This window comes from Oncorhynchus mykiss, chromosome 22 (genome assembly GCF_057628025.1).
Source record: "Oncorhynchus mykiss isolate SJ-2025 chromosome 22, ASM5762802v1, whole genome shotgun sequence".
NCBI classification, from domain to species: Eukaryota; Metazoa; Chordata; class Actinopteri; order Salmoniformes; family Salmonidae; genus Oncorhynchus; species Oncorhynchus mykiss.
The window spans coordinates 30498504-30517003 of NC_143043.1; the positions used below are offsets into that span (position 1 = coordinate 30498504).

General features: G+C 41.3%; 1 long non-coding RNA gene across 1 annotated transcript; it reads left to right on the forward strand.

The window, feature by feature from the left end:
• Nucleotides 1–3859: 3859 nt before the first annotated feature.
• Nucleotides 3860–18322, forward strand: LOC149972837 (uncharacterized). The gene is made up of 3 exons (XR_016490596.1): nt 3860–4034; nt 6265–6548; nt 15475–18322. It is a non-coding gene; the product is annotated as an uncharacterized LOC149972837 (long non-coding RNA).
• Nucleotides 18323–18500: the final 178 nt, after the last annotated feature.

Sequence of the window (18500 nt, forward strand, 5' to 3'; positions counted from 1 at the left end):
GAACAGGGAGTACAGGAGAAGACTGAGCACGCACCCCTGAGGGGCCCATGTGTTGAGGATAAGCGTGGCGGATGTGTTCTTACCTGCCCTTGGGGCACCACCTGGGGGCGGCCCTTCAGGAAATCCAGGATCCAGTTGCAAAGGGAGGTGTTTAGTCTCAGGGTCCTTTGCTTAGTGATGAGCTTTGACGGCACTATGGTGTTGAACGCTGAGCTAATGAATAGCATTCTCACATAGGTGTTCCTTTTGTCCAGGTGTGAAAGGGCAGTGTAGAGTGCAATAGAGATTGCATCATCTGTGGATCTGTTGGGGCGGTATGCTAATTGGAGTGAGTCTAGGGTTTCTGGGAGGATGCTGTTGATGTAAGCCATGATTAGCCTTTCAAAGCACTTCATGACTACAGATGTGAGTGCTACGGGGCGGTAGTAATTTAGGCAGGTTACCTTAGTGTTATTGGGCACAGGGACTATGGTTGTCTGCTTGAAACATGCTGGTATTTCAGACTCAGACAGGGAAAGGTTGAAAATGTCAGTGAAGACACTTCAGCACATGCTCGGAGTACACGTTCTGGTAATCCGTCTGGCCCTGTGGCCTTGTGAATGTGGACCTGTTGAAAGGTCTTACTCACATCGGCTGCGGAGAGCGTGATCACACAGTCCTCCTGAATGTTTCAGTGTTACTTGCCTCGAAGTGAGCATAGAAGATATTTAGCTTGTCTGGTAGGTTTGTGTCGATGGGCAGCTCTCGGCTGTGCTTCCCTTAGTAGTCTGTAATAGTTTGCAAGCCCTGCCACATCCAACGAGTGTCGGAGCCGGTGTAGTATGATTCGGTCTTAGTCCTATATTGTGGCTTTGCCTGTTAGATGGTTTATCGGAGGGCATAGCGAGATTTCTTATAAGCTTCCTTGAAAGCTGCAGCTCTATCCATGGCTTTTGATTGGGGTATGTACGTTCAGTCACTGTGGGGGGACGTCATTGATGCACTTATTGATGAAGCCAGTGACTGATGTGGTGTACTCCTCAATGCCATTGGAAGAATCATGGAACATATTCCAGTCTGTGCTAGCAAAACAGTCCCGTAGTTTAGCATCTGCTTTATCTGACCACTTTTTATTGAATGATTCACTGGTGCTTCCTGATTTAATTTTTGCTTGTAAGCAGGAATCAGTAAGATAGAATTGTTGTCAGATTTGCCAAATGGAGGGAGAGGGAGAGCTTTATACACGTCTCTGTGTGTGGAGTAAATGTGGTCTAGAGTTGTTTCCCTCTGGTTGCACATTTAACATGCTGATAGAAATTAGGTAAAACTGATTTAAGTTTCCCTGCATTGAAGTCCCCGGCCACTAGGAGCGCCGTCTCTGGATGAACATTTTCCTGTTTGCTTATGGCGGTATACAGCTATTTGAGTGTGGTCTTAGTGCCAGCATCGGTCTGTGGTGGTATGTAGACAGCTACGAAAGATACAGATGAAAACTCTCTAGGTAGATTTTGTTGTCTACAGTTTATCATGAGATACTCTACCTCAGAGGAGCAAAAATCTCAAGACTTCCATAGATATTGTCCACCAGCTGTTTTTTTTACAAATATATATAGACCGCCACCCCTTGTCTTACCAGAGGCTGCTGTTCTATCCTGCCAATAGAGTGTATAACCCACCAGCTGTATGTTATTCATGTTGTCGTTCAGGTACAACTCTGTGAAACACAAGATATTACATTTTTTAATGTCCCGTTTGTAGGATATACATGCTTTTTGTTCGTCCCATTTAATTTCCAGCGATTGTGCATTGGCTAGTAGTACGGATGGCAAATGCAGATTATCCACTCGTTGCCTGATCCTCATAAGGCACCCGATCTCCTTCCGTGAAATCTCTGTCTCTTTCTCCTGCAAATGACGGGAACGAGGGCCTGTTCGGGTGTCTGGAGAAAATCCCTCTCGTCCGACTCATTAAATCTTTGTTCTGATGTCCAGAAGCTGTTTTCGGTCATAAGAGACGGTTGCAGCAACATTATGTACAAACTACGTTACAAAAAACGCAACAACAACAAACAAAATAGCACGGTTGGTTAACTTCTTGGTGACAGGGGCGCAGTATTGAGTAGCTTGGATGAATAAGGTGCCCAGAGTAAACTGCCTGCTACTCTGTCCCAGATGCTAATGTATACACATTATTATTAGTATTGGATAGAAAACACTCTGACGTTTCTAAAACTGTTTGAATAATGTCTGTGAGTATAACATAACTCATATGGCAGGCGAAAACCTGAGAAAAATCCAACCAGGAAGTGGGAAATCTGAGGTTTGTAGTTTTTCAACTCTTTGCCATTAAAATATACAGTGTAAATGGGGTCATGTTGCAATTCCTAAGGCTTCCACTATATGTCAACAGTCTTTAGAACGTTGTTTGAGGCTTCTACTGTGAAGTGGGGGCGAATGAGAGGATTGAGCCAGGTGTCTGGCAGAGTGCCACAGCCTCTGACACGCGGTCACAAGAGTTTGAGTTTGAGTTTATTTTTTATTTTTACAGGGACAGTGCACATTAATCAACGTTTCAGTAAAAGTGCCGGTTTTAGCCAGCCGGCTAATTTTCAACCGCAGTCCCTGGGCAGGTTATTAAAAACAATTACAATATAGACAATAGCAGCATAGAACAAGCAAGACATAGAAACATAGGACAAGCAAGACATAGCATACAGACAGAGCAACATAGGACAAGCAAGACGCAGCATACAGACAGAGCAACATAAAATAAAAAGCAGCAAGACAAAATTCATAAAAGCAACAAAGTGCTCTCGTTCCATTGCTTTTCTATAGACATAGGAATTCTCCGGTTGGAACATTATTGAAGATTTATTTTAAAAACATCCTAAAGATTGATTCTATACTTAGTTTGACAAGTTTCTACAGGCTGTAACGGAACTTTTTGAACTTTTCGTCCGACGTTCGGCTGGACCTGAACGTGCGTTTGAATTTGTTTACCAAGCGCCCTTACAAAAGAAGCTATTTGGACATAAATTATGAACTTTATCGAACAAATCAAACATTTATTGTGGAACTGGGATTCCTGGGAGTGCATTCTGATGAAGATCATCAAAGGTAAGTGAATATTTATAATGCTATTTCTGACTAATGTTACCCAATATGGCGGATATCTTTTTGGCTGCTTTGTTGTCTGAACGCTGTACTCAGATATTTGCATGGTTTGCTTTTTCCGTAAAGTTTTTTTAAAATCTGACACAGCAGTTGTATTAAGGAGAAGCATATCTCTAATTCCATGTGTAACACTTGTATTTTCATCAACATTTATGATGAGTGTTTCTGTAAATTGATGTGGCTCTGCAAAATCACTGGATGTTTTAGAACTACTGAATGTAAAATGTAAAATTAGATTTTTTGATATAAATATGCATTTTAGCGAACAAAACATACATGTATTGTGTAACATGAAGTCCTATGAGTGTCATCTGATGAAGATCATCAAAGGTTAGTGATTAATTTTTATCTCTATTTGTGCTTTTTGTGACTCCTCTCTTTGGCTGGAAAAATGGCTGGGTTTTTCTGTGACTTGGTGGTGACCTAACATAATTGTTTGTAGCGCTCTTGCTGTAAATAATTTTTGAAATCAGACACTGTGGCTGGATTAACAATAATGTTATCTTTAGAATGGTGTAAAATACTTGTGTTATGCTTGAGGAATTTTAATTATGAGATTTTTGTTGTTTTGAATTTGGCGCCCTGCACTTTCACTGGCTGTTGGCGCGGTGGGACGCTACCGTCCCAGCCAATGAAAAGGCAGCAATCCTCTCCGGCGTCATCATACAGAGCGGAGGGTAAAGTGTGACACCCAAAGTCATGACTGTATTACTGTATTGCAGACAGTGCTCCCTACTGTCTCACCAACTCTCCCTCTCTCTCTCTTTCCCTTTTTTTCTCATTCTCACTCTCCCTCGCTCTCTCCGTCTTTTCCCTATCAGCCCAGTCAAACAGCAAGGCTTTTGTCTCAAATGGAACTGCCAACGATTCCAGCAGAAAAGCGTGAGAGATCCCAGAGATACAAATGTTATTGCGCTTTCTTCACCACTGCCATCTTACTCTCTCACTTTCAATCTCACACTCTCTCTACTTCTGTCGCTATCGCTGTCTCTAGTTCTATTGCTCTCTGTCTGTCTCTCTCTCTCACTCTCTCATTAATGTACTGTATGATATCAAAGTGCAATGTTCTGTTGTCTAAATTCCTCCGGGTCTGCCCCACTTCTACCACAAATCTTCTACAGATTGGTAGTTCATAAATGCCTGTGAAGACACTCTGCTGCTGTCAGGGCCAAATATCTGTGGCCAATTCCACTGGATTGCAATCTGTCTCAATTCCAATGAATAACATTCTTTCCACAGCTCTGAGAACAGAACATTTTAAACAGAGGCGATAAGTAGGTTATGGAACTCAAGAACACAAGTATAGTGCATTTGGAAAGTATTTAGACCCCTTCACTTTTTCCAAATGTTGTTACCTTACAGCCTTATTCGAAAATGTATTACATTTTTTTTTAAATCCCTCAAAAATTCCATTAGAAATAACTTTGTTTCCATAAGTATTCAGAGCCTTTGCTATGAGACTTAAAATTGAGCTCAGGTGCATCCTGTTTGCATTGATCATCCTTGAGAGGTTTCTACAACTTGATTGGAGTCCACCTGTGGTAAATGCAATTGATTGGACATGACTTGGAAAAGCACACACCTGTTGCATAATGTCCCACAGTTAACAGAGCTTGCTAGAGCAAAAACCAAGCCGAAGGAATTGTATGTAGACGTCCGAGACACTATTGTGTTGAGGCACAGATCTGGGGAAGGGTACCAAAACATTTCTGCAGCATTGAAGGTCCCCAAGAACACAGTGGCCTCCATCATTCTTAAATGGAAGAAGTTGGGAACCACCAAGACTCTTCCTAGAGCTGGCTGCCCTGCCAAACTGAGCAATCGAGGGAGAAGGGCCTTGGTCAGGGAGGTGACAAAGAACCCAATGGTCACTCTGACAGAGCTTGAGAGTTCCTCTGTAGAGATGGGAGAACCTTCCAGTAGGAAAACCCTCTCTGCAGCACTCCACTGATCAGGCCTTTATGACAGAGTGGCCAGATGGAAACCACTCCTCAGTAAAAGGCACATGACAGCCTGCTTGCAGTTTGCCAAAAGGCACCTAAAAGACTCTCATACCATGAGAAACAAGGTTCTCTGGTCTGATGAAACCAAGATTGAACTCTTTGACGTGAATGCCAAGCGTCACATCTGGAGGAAACCTGCATGCTTTTGGCAGCATCATGCTGTGGGGATGTTTTTTCAGCGGCAGGGACTGGTAGACTAGTCAGGATCGAGGGAAAGATGAACGGAGTAAAGTTCAGAGAGATCCTTGATGAAAACCTGCTCAGGACCTCAGACTGGGGCGAAGGTGAACCTTCCAACAGGACAACAACCCTAAGCACAAAGCCAAGACAAAGCAGGAGTGGCTTCGGGACAAGCCTCTGAATGTCATTGAGTGGCCCAGCAAGAGCCCGGACTTGAACCCGATTAAACATTTCTAGAGAGACCTGAAAAGAGATGTGCAGTGATGCTCCCCATCCAGCCTGACAGAGCTTGAGAGGGTCTGCAGAGGCCAATGGGAGAAACTCCCCAAAAACATGTGTGCCAAGCTTGTAACATCATACCCAAGAAGACTCAAGGCTGTAATCGCTGCCAAAGATGCTTCAACAAAGTTCTGAGTAAAGGGTCTGAATACTTAAATAAATGTGATATTTCAGTTTTTTATTTTGAAATCTGTTTTTTCTTTGTCATTATGGGGTATTGTGTGTAGATTGACAAGGGGGAAAAGAATGTAATCAATTTTAGAATGAGGCTGTACCGTAACAGAATGTGGAAAAAGTCAAGGGGTCTGAATACTTTCCAAATGCACTGTATTCACAAGTTTAGTGTATTCACACATTGATGTTACCTGTGACATTGATTCTCTGCCCAAATAAGTGTGGATATCTTGTACTCCCTCTGTTCATCTTTCTTAACTACACTGAGTTATCGACGTCAGAATCACAAAACTAGACACATCTCAGTGGTTAACTTGGGTAACCCAACTAAAGTTTTAGATTTTCTTTTGTGTTCCAGGTAATCAAAAATAGTCTCTAGCCAGGATCTAGTCATAATAACAGTAGATCACCCACCTGAAAAACATTGATTCAGTAAACCCAATATTGATTTTTGGTTGCATCTGTTTCTTCCCCAGTACTGCCTAAACCCCAGGTGAGCTACAAGAACACGTCTCCAGTGGTCATCGACGCCAACTGTACAGCCGTGTCCCGGCCCCCGGCAGAGATAGTGTGGAACAGGGAGAGGGACAACCGAACTATGGAACCCCTGTGACATCATAGTTACAGCAGGGGGATGGGACCACCCTGGTCATCAGCACCCTCACTGTCCAATCAGGGCTGCTGAAGGACGTGTCCGTCAAATACCTGGTCCACCATAAGGGTCTGGAGTCACCCATCGCTGTTTCTATGAACACCAAGAGTGAGTGAGACACACACACATATTGAGAGTATGCAAATATCAAATTTTTCTTGGCTCAGAGATTACACTTGTTTTTAAATTAGCTGCTTTTGGAAAAGCGGCCTGACCAAACCAATCCAAAGCTAAGAATTTTGATCCCTGAGGGATGGATGAACGTTGTCGGCCAAACAATAATGACTTATCGTAAACAGTGTGTAAGAGTTTAGATCTGTTTTTGTTGAAGTCATTGCCAAGCATTTTTAGTTTACACGCCCAAACGGTCACCTTTGATTGTCTCCCTTGATAAAGATGAGCAAAAAAAGACTATGAAATAAATTATACAAATACTGAGCTATATTGCTATTTCGTTTAACTTCTTGATGCACCCATCCCGTAAGCGGGATAATTTTAATCAACATCCGCTGAATTGCAGAGCGCCAAATTAAAATTAAATTACTAAAAATATAACATTTTCATGAAGTCACAAGTGCAATATAGCAAAACACAGCTTAGCTTGTTGTTAATCCACCTGGCGTGTCAGATTTGAAAAAAGCTTTTCGGCGAAAGTATACCAAGCATTTATGTCAGGACATCTCTCTCAGCAGACAAAACATTACAAACAGCTAGAAGCCAAGTAGATTGGTCACGAAAGTCAGAAAAGCAATAAAATGAATCGCTTACCTTTGATGATCTTTGGATGTTTGCACTCATTAGAATCCCAGTTACACAATAAATGTTCCTTTTGTTCCATAAAGATTATTTCAATAACGCGCCAACCAAATGGAGGTATTTTGGATGTGTTCAGAAATCCACAGGCTCGAGCGGTCACTGCCGGGCAGACGAAAATTCCAAATAGTATCCGCAAAGTTCATGGAAACATGTCAAACGTAATCCATCCTCAGGTTGTTTTTACAATATATAATCAATAATATTTCAACCGGACTGTTCCTTCTTCAATAGGAGAGAGAGAGAAAATGTCTGCTCCAAACTGTTGCGCATGAAAAACGCTGCTGGCACCCAGCCATACAATGACGAGATGTGATCTTTTTGCTCATTCTTCAAAATAAAAGCTTGAAACTATGTATAAAGACTGTTTGTTCACAACATGTGGAAGCCATAGGAAAATGATTCTGGTTGATATCCCTTTAAATGGAGCGAAGGCAGGCAATGGAACAGAGAACTTTCAGGAAAAACAGCACTTCCGGGTTGGATTTTCCCCAGGTTTTCGCCTGCAATATCAGTTCTGTTATACTCACAGACAATATTTTGACAGTTTTGGAAACTTTAGAGTATTTTCTATCCTAATCTGAGAATTATCTGCATATTCTAGATTCTGGGCCTGAGAAATTTTTCTGGCAACACTTCCAAAAAGCCTATTGGTATGGAGGTCGTGTCTAATTGTAGATTTGGAGACCCCCTCAATCTGTGGCCTTTGGATTTCCTTTGCCTCCTGAACCATCTTCCTTAGTGTGTCGGGACAAGATACTGTATATACAGTGCCTTGCGAAAGTATTCGGCCCCCTTGAACTTTGCGACCTTTTGCCACATTTCAGGCTTCAAACATAAAGATATAAAACTTTATTTTTTTGTGAAGAATCAACAACAAGTGGGACACAATCATGAAGTGGAACGACATTTATTGGATATTTCAAACTTTTTTAACAAATCAAAACCTGAAAAATTCGGCGTGCAAAATTATTCAGCCCCCTTAAGTTAATACTTTGTAGCGCCACCTTTTGCTGCGATTACAGCTGTAAGTCGCTTGGGGTATGTCTATCCGTTTTGCACATCGAGAGACTGACATTTTTTCCCATTCCTCCTTGCAAAACAGCTGAAAACTGCTGAAGAAAAGCAGGCCCAAACCATGATGCTGCCACCACCATGTTTGACAGGGGGATGGTGTGTTCAGCTGTGTTGCTTTTACGCCAAACATAGCGTTTTGCATTGTTGCCAAAAAGTTAAATTTTGGTTTCATCTGACCAGAGCACCTTCTTCCACATGTTTGGTGTGTCTCCCAGGTGGCTTGTGGCAAACTTTAAACGACACTTTTTATGGATATCTTTAAGAAATGACTTTCTTCTTGCCACTCTTCCATAAAGCCAGATTTGTGCAATATACGACTGATTGTTGTCCTATGGACAGAGTCTCCCACCTCAGCTGTAGATCTCTGCAGTTCATCCAGATTGATCATGGGCCTCTTGGCTGCATCTCTGATCAGTCTTCTCCTTGTATGAGCTGAAAGTTTAGAGGGACGGCCAGGTCTTGGTAGATTTGCAGTGGTCTGATACTCCTTCCATTTCAATATTATCGCTTGCACAGTGCTCCTTGGGATGTTTAAAGCTTGGGAAATATTTTTGTATCCAAATCCGGCTTTAAACTTCTTCAAAACAGTATCTCGGACCTGCCTGGTGTGTTCCTTGTTCTTCATGATGCTCTCTGCGCTTTTAATGGACCTCTGAGACTATCACAGTGCAGGTGCATTTATACGGAGACTTGATTACACACAGGTGGATTGTATTTATCATCATTAGTCATTTAGGTCAACATTGGATCATTCAGAGATCCTCACTGAACTTCTGGAGAGAGTTTGCTGCACTGAAAGTAAAGGGGCTGAATAATTTTGCACGCCCAATTTTTCAGTTTTTGATTTGTTAAAAAAGTTTGAAATATCCAATAAATGTCATTCCACTTCATGATTGTGTCCCACTTGTTGTTGATTCTTCACAAAAAAATACAGTTTTATATCTTTATGTTTGAAGCCTGAAATGTGGCAAAAGGTCGCAAAGTTCAAGGGGGCCGAATACTTTCGCAAGGCACTGTACACTACCGCTCAAACGTTTGGGCTCACATTAAAATGTCCTTGTTTTTGTACCCACAAAACACCAGTCTCAACGTCATCAGTGAAGAGGCGACTCGGGGATGCTGGCCTTCTAGGCAGAGTTGTGAAGATAAAGCCATATCTCTGACTGGCCAACAAAAAGTAAAGATTAAGATGGGCAAAAGAACACAGACACTGGACCTCTGCCTAGAAGGCCAGGATCCCGGAGTCGCCTCTTCACTGTTGACGTTGAGACTGTTGTTTTGAGTGTACTATTTAATGAAGCTGACAGTTGAGGACTTGTGAGGCATCTTTCTCAAACTAGACACTCCAATGTACTTGTCCTCTTGCTTACTTGTGCACCGGGGCCTCCCACCCTTCTTTCAATTCTGGTTAAAGCCAGTTTGCGCTGTTCTGTGAAGGGAGTAGCACACAGCCTTGTCCATTGTTTCTTGACATTTTCTCGATGGGAATAGCCTTAATTTCTCAGAACAAGAATAGACTGACGAGTTTCAAAAGAAAGTCCTTTGTTTCGCGCCATTTTGAGCCTGCAATCAAACCCACAGATGCTGATGCTCCAGATACTCAACTAGTTTATAGAAGGCAAGTTTTACTGCTTCTTTCAGCAGAACAACAGTTTCCAGCTGTGCTAACATAATTGCAAAAGGGTTTTCTAATGATCAATGAACCTTTTAAAAGTATAAACTTGGATTAGCTAACACAACGTGCCATTCAAACAAAGGAGTGATGGTTGCTAATAATGGAGCTGTACGCCTATGTAGATATTGCATTAAAAATCAGCTATTTCCAGCTACAATAGTAATTTACAACATTAACAATGTCTACACTGTATTTTTGATCTATTTGATGTTACTTTACTGGACAAAAAATAGGCATTTCTTTCAAAAACAAGGACATTTCTAAGTGACCCCAAACTTTTGAACAGTGGTGTGTGTCCTTTTCTAACACATTTACCACTGTTCCAGTGGTTTTAATTATTGCCCTAATAAGTGGTATATTTATTTCGAACAAAAAAAAATGTCCCTCTCCATCGACCGATCTCAATGGAGGTGTCCACTTCCCCCATACGAGTCCTTATCCAAGAACAATCATTTTAAACTTTGGCCCAGAGGAAAGCAGGACAAATTTCCTCTTTGGTTTCTGTATGAGAAATGTTCTGAACTCATTGACCTTGCTGGCTATTTTTGAGCTCTCAGGCTAATAGTTGTCACCACCATGATTCCATGCAGCTGGGATGGGTTTTTTCTCCAGGAATCATTCAGGGTGTGTTTCTGTGTGTGCCATGGGAATTGTGTAACTACAGTGTGTTTGTCCTGTGTATGTCTCTTGTGTGAGTGCTACAGTATATTGTTCCGGTTCCATCAGTTTCCTGGAATTGTCACACCCTGGTCAAAGTATTTTGTGTTTATCTTTATTTATTTGGTCAGGCCAGGGTGTGGCATGGGTTTTTGTATGTGGTGTGTATGTGTGGGGATTGTAGCTAGTGGGGTGTTCTAGCTAAGTCTATGGCTGTCTGAAGTGGTTCTCAATCAGAGGCAGGTGTTTATTGTTGTCTCTGATTGGGAACCATATTTAGGCAGCCATATTCTTTGAGTTTGTCGTGGGTGATTGTCCTTAGTGTCCTGATGTCATTGTTCTGTGTTAGGATACACAAGTATAGGCTGTTTCGGGTTTTGTTAAGTTTATTGTTTTGGTAGTGTTTGTGTTTAGTGTGTTATTTCATTAAACATGGATTGCAATAGACACGCCGCATTTTGGTCCGACTCTCCTTCTCATATAGAAAACCGTTACAGGAATGTTCTGGCATGTGTTGAAGTTTTCCAGACTGCCTCACCACTTTGAAATGAATTTCAATGGAAGTTGATCGTGTGTGTGTGTGTGTGTGTGTGTGTGTGTGTGGAACCACCCTCATAGTACAATACTACTGTTTGGATGAGCGGTTTATGGTGCCACAGTGTGTGTGTGTGGATACACCCTCATAGTACAATAGTGGGTGGATCTGAGGTCATTATCACCCTCATTAATTGTGTGTGTTTGAGCATGTACAGTAGCCCTGGAAACACACTGGGATTTACTAGTGACACAATTTTGTGTGCGCGCCTTGTTCTCAGTGATGCCAGAAGGCAGAAGGAAGTGTGATACCAGGAGACAAATGGGTTATGGAATTATGCATCCTTGGAAATATTGAACCTGTGGTTGGCATTTGTATGATGTATGATGCTCGAAAGACAAAATAACCATTGTTTTCTAAATATAACTAGAAACCCTCAGAGACCTATTCCTGGCTCTTAAAATTCACAGCCAGGATGTATGTTCATTGAAGGAATTGAACTCTCTGTCCATGTCCCTCTGCTGACAGCTGTCTCCAGTCACTACAGAGGAATTACTAACATGAAACATTGCAGCTGGCCAGAGAGCTGTTTTAAATCATCTGTTTTAGATGCTATAGTTCTTCTAAATGGTACAGAGAACCAATTCAAGAAGCTACCATCCCAACTCCACAAGGGGGAATTGAGTCTGCTTGCCCATTACCTGCACTCGACCTGGAAAGCTACTGAGGATGGGAGCTGAATCTATGGCCACTCCTACAGTATCTGTCATACTGTATCTTTAATCTGAGTCTAGAGGAAGGTATTTCTCCTCAGGCCTGGAGGGAAGCCAAAGTCATTCCACTACCCAGAGGGGTAAAGCAGCCTTTACTGATTCTAACAGCAGACCTATCAGCTTGCTGCCTGCTCTTAGCAAACTGTTGATTGGAAAAAATGGTGTTTGACCAAATACAATGACATTTCTCTGTAAACAAATTGACAACAGACATTCGGCATGCTTATAGAGAACGGCACTCAATATGTACTGCCCTAACACAAACAAACTGATGATTGGTTGAAAGAAATGTATAATAAGAAGATTGTGGAAGCTGTACTGTTAGATTTCAGAGCAGGCTTTGATATTATTAACCATAGCCTGTTGAGAACATTTGATGGCTTTTCAACCGCTACCAAGTCATGGATTCAGAGCTATCTATATAATAGAACTCAGAGGGTTTCCGTTCATGCAAGCCTCTCTGTCAAACATGTAGGGTGTGGTGTACTGCAGGGCAGCACTCAAGGCCCTCCACTCTTTTCACCAATGACCTGCCACTGGCATTAAACAAAGCCTGTGTGTTCATGTATGCTGATGACTCAACCATATCACTACCGTTCAAAAGTTGGGGGTCACTTAGAAATGAAAACATGAAAACATACATGAAATTAGTTGCAAAATGAATAGGAAATATAGTCAAGACGTTGACAAGATTATAAATAATGATTTTTAATTTAAACAAGTGTCCTTCAAACTTTGCTTTCGTCAAATAATCCATTTGCAACAATTACAGCCTTGCAGACATTTGTGCATTCTAGTTGTCAATTTGTTGAGGTAATCTGAAGAGATTTCACCCTATGCTTCCTGAAGCACCTCCCACAAATTGGATTGGCTTGATGGGCACCAATTGGCTTGATTGGCTCCAATTAAGCTCTGTCCACAGGGTATGGCATGGTGTTACAAAATGGAGTGATAGCCTTGCTTCAAGATCCCTTTTACCCTGTACAAATCTCTCACTTTACCACCACCAAAGCATCCCTAGTTTTTCCCATTCTTCTCTGCAGATCTTCTCAAGCTCTGTCAGGTTGGATGGGGAGCGTCGCTGCACAGCTAATTTCAGGTCTCTCCAGAGTTGTTCGATCGGGTTCAAATCCGGCCTCTGGCTGGGTCACTCAAGGACATTCAGAGACTTGTCCCAAAGCCACTTCGGCGTCTTGGCTGTGTACTTAGGGTCGTTGTCCTGTTGGAAGGTGAACCTTCGCCCCAGTCTGAATTCCTGAGCGCTCTGGAGCAGGTTTTCATCAAGGATCTCTCTGTACTTTGCTCCATTCATCTTCCCCTCAATCCTGACTAGTCTCCCAGTCCCTGCCGCTGACAAACATCCCCACAGCATGATGCTGCCTCCCATACTTGGTGATGGTGCTCAGTTTGGCTGGGCGGCCAGCTCTAGGAAGAGTCTTGGTGGTTCCAAACTTCTTCCATTTAAGAATGATGGAGGCCAATTTGTTCTTGGGGACCTTCACTTCTGCAGAAATGTTTTGGTACCTGTCTCCAGATCTGTGCCTCGACACAATCCTGTCTCGGAGCTCTATGCACAATTCCTTCGACCTCGTGGCTTGGTTTTGGCTCTGACGTGTACTGTCAACTGTGGGACCTTTACAGTATATAGACAGGTATATGACTTTCCAAATCATGTCCAATCAATTGAATTTACCACAGGTGCACTCTAATCAAGTTGTAGAAACATCTAACGGGTGATTAATGGAAACAGGATGCACCTGAGCTGAATTTCGAGTCTCATAGTAAGGGTCTGAAATGTTATGGAAATAAGGTATTTCTGTTTTTGATTTTTAATACACTAGCAACCATTCCAAAAAAACTGTTTTTGCTTTGTCATTATGGTATATTATGTGTAGAGTGATGATGGGCAAAAAATAATTCAATACATTTTAGAATAAGTCTGTAACGTAACAAAATGTGGAAAAAGTCAGGGGTCTGAATACTTTCCGAATGCACTGTATGTCCATCATAAAAAATACGCTCTACTTTTTTGATACAACACTCCAAAAAGCAAGTCCTGCAGGCTTGCCTTACCTTGATTATTCTCCAGCCATGTGGTCAAGTGCTGCAAAGAAATACCTAGTTAAGCTGCAGCTGGCCCAGAACAGAGCAGCATGTCTTGCTCTTCATTGTAATCAGAGAGCTAATATAAATACTATGCATACCAGTCTCTCTTGGCTAAGAGTTGAAGAGAGACTGAAGGCATCACATATTTTTATAAGAAACATTTATGTGTTGAAAATTCCAAACTTACACACAGCTCTGACACACACACTTACCCCACTATAGGTCTTTTCACAGTCCCCAAATCCAGAACAAATTCAAGAAAGTGTACAGTTGTATATATAGGCATTATTGCATTGAACTCCTTTCCATCCCATCTCATGTAGGTCTGTCCTTGAGCTGTTCTTGTTAATCAATGTTCTGTATTATGTCATGTTTTTTGTGGACCCCAGGAGGAGCAGCTGCTGCTTTCACAACAGCTAATGGGGATCCTAATAAAATACCTGTAGTGTACTTGCTGCCCTACCTTTGGCCTCTTTCTGTGGGGTAAACTAAATTAACCTGTTTCATCGCTGGTTTTAGCATTGCCACTTTATGGCTCTATGGAGAATGGAGGTATTATATACAAAGGATCGTATGGGACAATAACAAATAACAGTGGGTACAAGTATAAGACAGACATTTGTGGTGGAGAACCATGGTCAGACTGCCAGCCAGGTTTAGATGGGTTTAACACTGTATAACACGTTTAATTGAGCACAATATTCTGATCCTAAAATGAGACAGATTTAAAACTCCGAAATCTTCCTGGAGTCCTCACACAGTGACACGAAATTGGAGGGGAGAATTTGAGTTATGTCTTGATCGTCTGTGTGTTTCCTAGATGCTGGTTAACACACTTTCAGAGGCAGTTCTAGGCCTGAAGTGAAAATTTGATTACATGCCTGGTTGGTCTCACTGCATTCTGGAGCCTCGATCACACGCTAACCATCTGAACCCAATGACCCAGCATTGACTTCTATCTGACCTTGTTCCTTTCAGTTACAGTTATTATGAAATTAAAAAGGCACTTGCACATCTGAGCAAAAGTTTTTGCAGGTGCATGGTAACAGTTGAATAAAATGAGAAAAAAGAAAAACCCGCTCTTGATATTAAAGAGCAGTGATACTAAACTTTACGTATCGGCCTCACGGCCTTCGTTTTGTGAGTTTCTTAAATTAGCACCCTTATGTAGACAGCCCCACCCACATCCTTTCCACGCATCGCCTCGACTCCAACCCCATTCGATGTGTGTAACGGATATGGGTGGGGCAATGTCTACAAACTCACAAAAGCTCTGACGAAGGCCGCGAGGCCGATATGTAAAGCTTATCAAAGAGAAGATAGAGTTAATATAGAATGTAATTTTGCTCTACTTGCTTTAGTGTATCCTCTCTCTTTCACCCTCTTTACTCTGCACAGATGGAGTCTAATAGGAGGAAGTGAAACTCGGCCACACAACGACTGTTCCTGAACATTCTACTGCACTTTCAGAAGTGAAGCAAGGCCCACATCAAGAGGGCACAGATTACATTTCTGTCATGATCAACATCACAGGGTCACTGAGAAACTGAATCCATCAACACAACACCTCTTGTTTAATCACAATGGCTTTCAGAGTAGAGGTGCTGATATGCATTCAGATGTCCCTTTTACATCATAAGATAGTATTGACTGAGGAGACCTGATCCTAGATCTGCAAACCCACTCAGACTTTTTGTGAATACTGGCCAGTATGATCACAACACATCCTAACAGAACAGCTCTGAACGTAACCGTGTCCTCTGGTAACCCCAATTGGCATCCATATATATCATGAAGTGTGATGCTGACTGAGTATTTTGTTCTTGTAACTGCTTTGGTTTCTTTGTGCCATTCTAAAGTATGTTACCAAGATGAATGTGGTTCTCACAACCTAATGGACCTAGGTTGTAGGAAAACTCTGAATGAAGTGAAAATACATTTTAGTATTCAGTGATCCTAGTGTATTGTGAATGCAGATGAGTAGTTATTGTTTGGGATTTCTTACTGAGATTACTGGTCAATTGTTTTGCGGGGGGATTTAAAATAAATCAGTACTGAAACTTTCAGATTAAAGTTTCGGGATAAGTGTCATCAACAACTGCTGAATAGCATAGCGCTACATTCAATAAATATTACTACAAATATTTATATTCATGAAATCACAAGTGCAATATAGGAAAACACAGCTTAGCCTTTTGTTAATCCACCTGTTCTATCAGATTTTGAAATTATGCTTTACAGCGAAGGCAATCCAAGCGTTTGTGCAAGTTTATTGATCGCACGACAAAACATTAAGTGCACCTAGCATCAGGAAGCTTGGTCACGAAAATCAAAAAAGCAATCAAATTAATAGTTTACCTTTGGTGATTTTTGGATGTTTTCACTCAAGAGACAGTTACACAACAAATGTTCCTTTTGTTCCATAAAGATTATTTTCATATCCAAAATACCTTGTTTGTCGCGTTATGTTCAGAAATCCACAGGAAAGAGCGGTCATGACAACGCAGAAAATTCCAAAATGTCCATAGAAACATGTCAAACGTTTTTTATAATCAATCCTCAGGTTGTTTTTAAAATATATAATCGATAATATATCTACCGCAAATGTCTTTCACAGTAGGAGAGGGAAAAGCAATACCTATCCAAACTCTGTTGCGCGAGCAAAACTCATGTGACCACTTGACGCAATGTTATCGTTCTGGCTCATTTTTCAAAATAAAAGCCTGAAACTATGTCTGAAGACTGTTGACACCTTGAGGAAGCGATAAGAAAGGGAATCTGGTTCATATCCCTTTAAATACAGCAAAGGGAGGCTATCGAACATGGAGTTTTCAAAATAGAAGCCATTTCCTGATTTGAATTTCCTCAGGGTTTCGCCTGCAATATCAGTTCTGTTATACCCACAGACAATATTTTGACCGTTTTGGAAACTTTAGAGTGTTTTCTATCCAATACTAATAATAATATGCGTATATTAGCAACTGAGACTGAGGAGCTGGCCATTTACAATGGGCACCTTTTCATCCAAGCTACTCAATACTGCCCCTGCAGCCATAAAACGTTTAAAATGTTCAATTGCTTTCATTAGCTTATTTTCTCACTTCCATGTGTTTAAGACAAGGGTTTTTGAAATTAAGAACTTTTCCAAGACGAAATCCAGTAACTTTATTTTCAAGAATCACATTTCTTCTTAACAATTTTCTGAGGAAAAACTAAACTTAAGAACATTTTCAAGAACTTTATTGAGGAATAGCAACTTTTTGTATGTTTCTTCAGTAAATAATAAAAATAATTGCACTTAAGAATACATTTCTTTTTAAGATGGTTTTGTGAATCCGGGCCCAGGTCTCAGACATACTGTAGACCTCTTACTCAGAACTGTAGCAGGGTTTGAGAGATTGTTAGACTCTATGGTCAGATACAATTATTTTATGAAGCATTATGATGATCAATGGCCTCATTGATTCCATTTGAGGAATAATAAATGTGGTTAGGAGTAAGAAAGTCAGCGTGTGTGTGTTTTTTCAGATTCCATGGTCAGATGGTTTGATGTGATTCCCAGTAGAATACGCCATGGTGAGATTCTGTGGGTGCCTTCAGAGGAATTCATTATGAAGAGAGTTCGGCTGCTTGGGTATGTGTGTGTGTATTTTATGTTTGTGTGTGTGCGTCTGCGTGTTTTCGTGTACGTGCGTGCGTGTGTGTGTGTGTGTGCGTGCGTGCGTGCGTGCGTGTGTGTGTGTGTATGTGCGTGTGTGTGTGTGTGTGTGTGTGTGTGTGGAGGGGAGGGGGAGGCTTTCCTTCTGGATCCCAGCCACCAACATATTTTAAAGTGGCCAGGTCATCAGTATTATTAGATCTCTGCAGATTCAAGCTTCCTGAAATGCAGACCTTATTTTATTAACTTGTATAAGCGTAGGACATGAAGCAGTCAAGGTTGATTAGCTTTTTAGGAGAAAACTGTCATGGTCATATTGCATCGTCTGGTATTTCTCTGAATCGTCATACACATCACTACTTGTTTGGATGTTTATTTCTACATTGATTGCTGTGATCTGGGGTTTAAGTATTGAATATGTGTGTGGAGTGCTGTCTCTACCAGATAACATGCTTTTCATAATGTCAGTCCATGCAGAAATGCAACTAACCACATTAAAGGTTAACACAGCTCCCCCCGTATGAAGGAAGATGCTGTTGCTTAGAAATGTATGATGTCATGAAATGTAAAATAAATAAATTAGAAATAGGTGTAGTGTGTTATTGCTTATTGAATACATTTGCAATTTACACAGAAAATGTCAAGTTGACACATTTTCTGGAGGGTTTTGAGTTTGTGGCTTAGGAATGGAATTCTGGGTGCAGTCTCTGTACACCAGGAATTAACTTTAGAAAAAGTGGAAAAGGTGGAGGTATTCTCCTCTTGG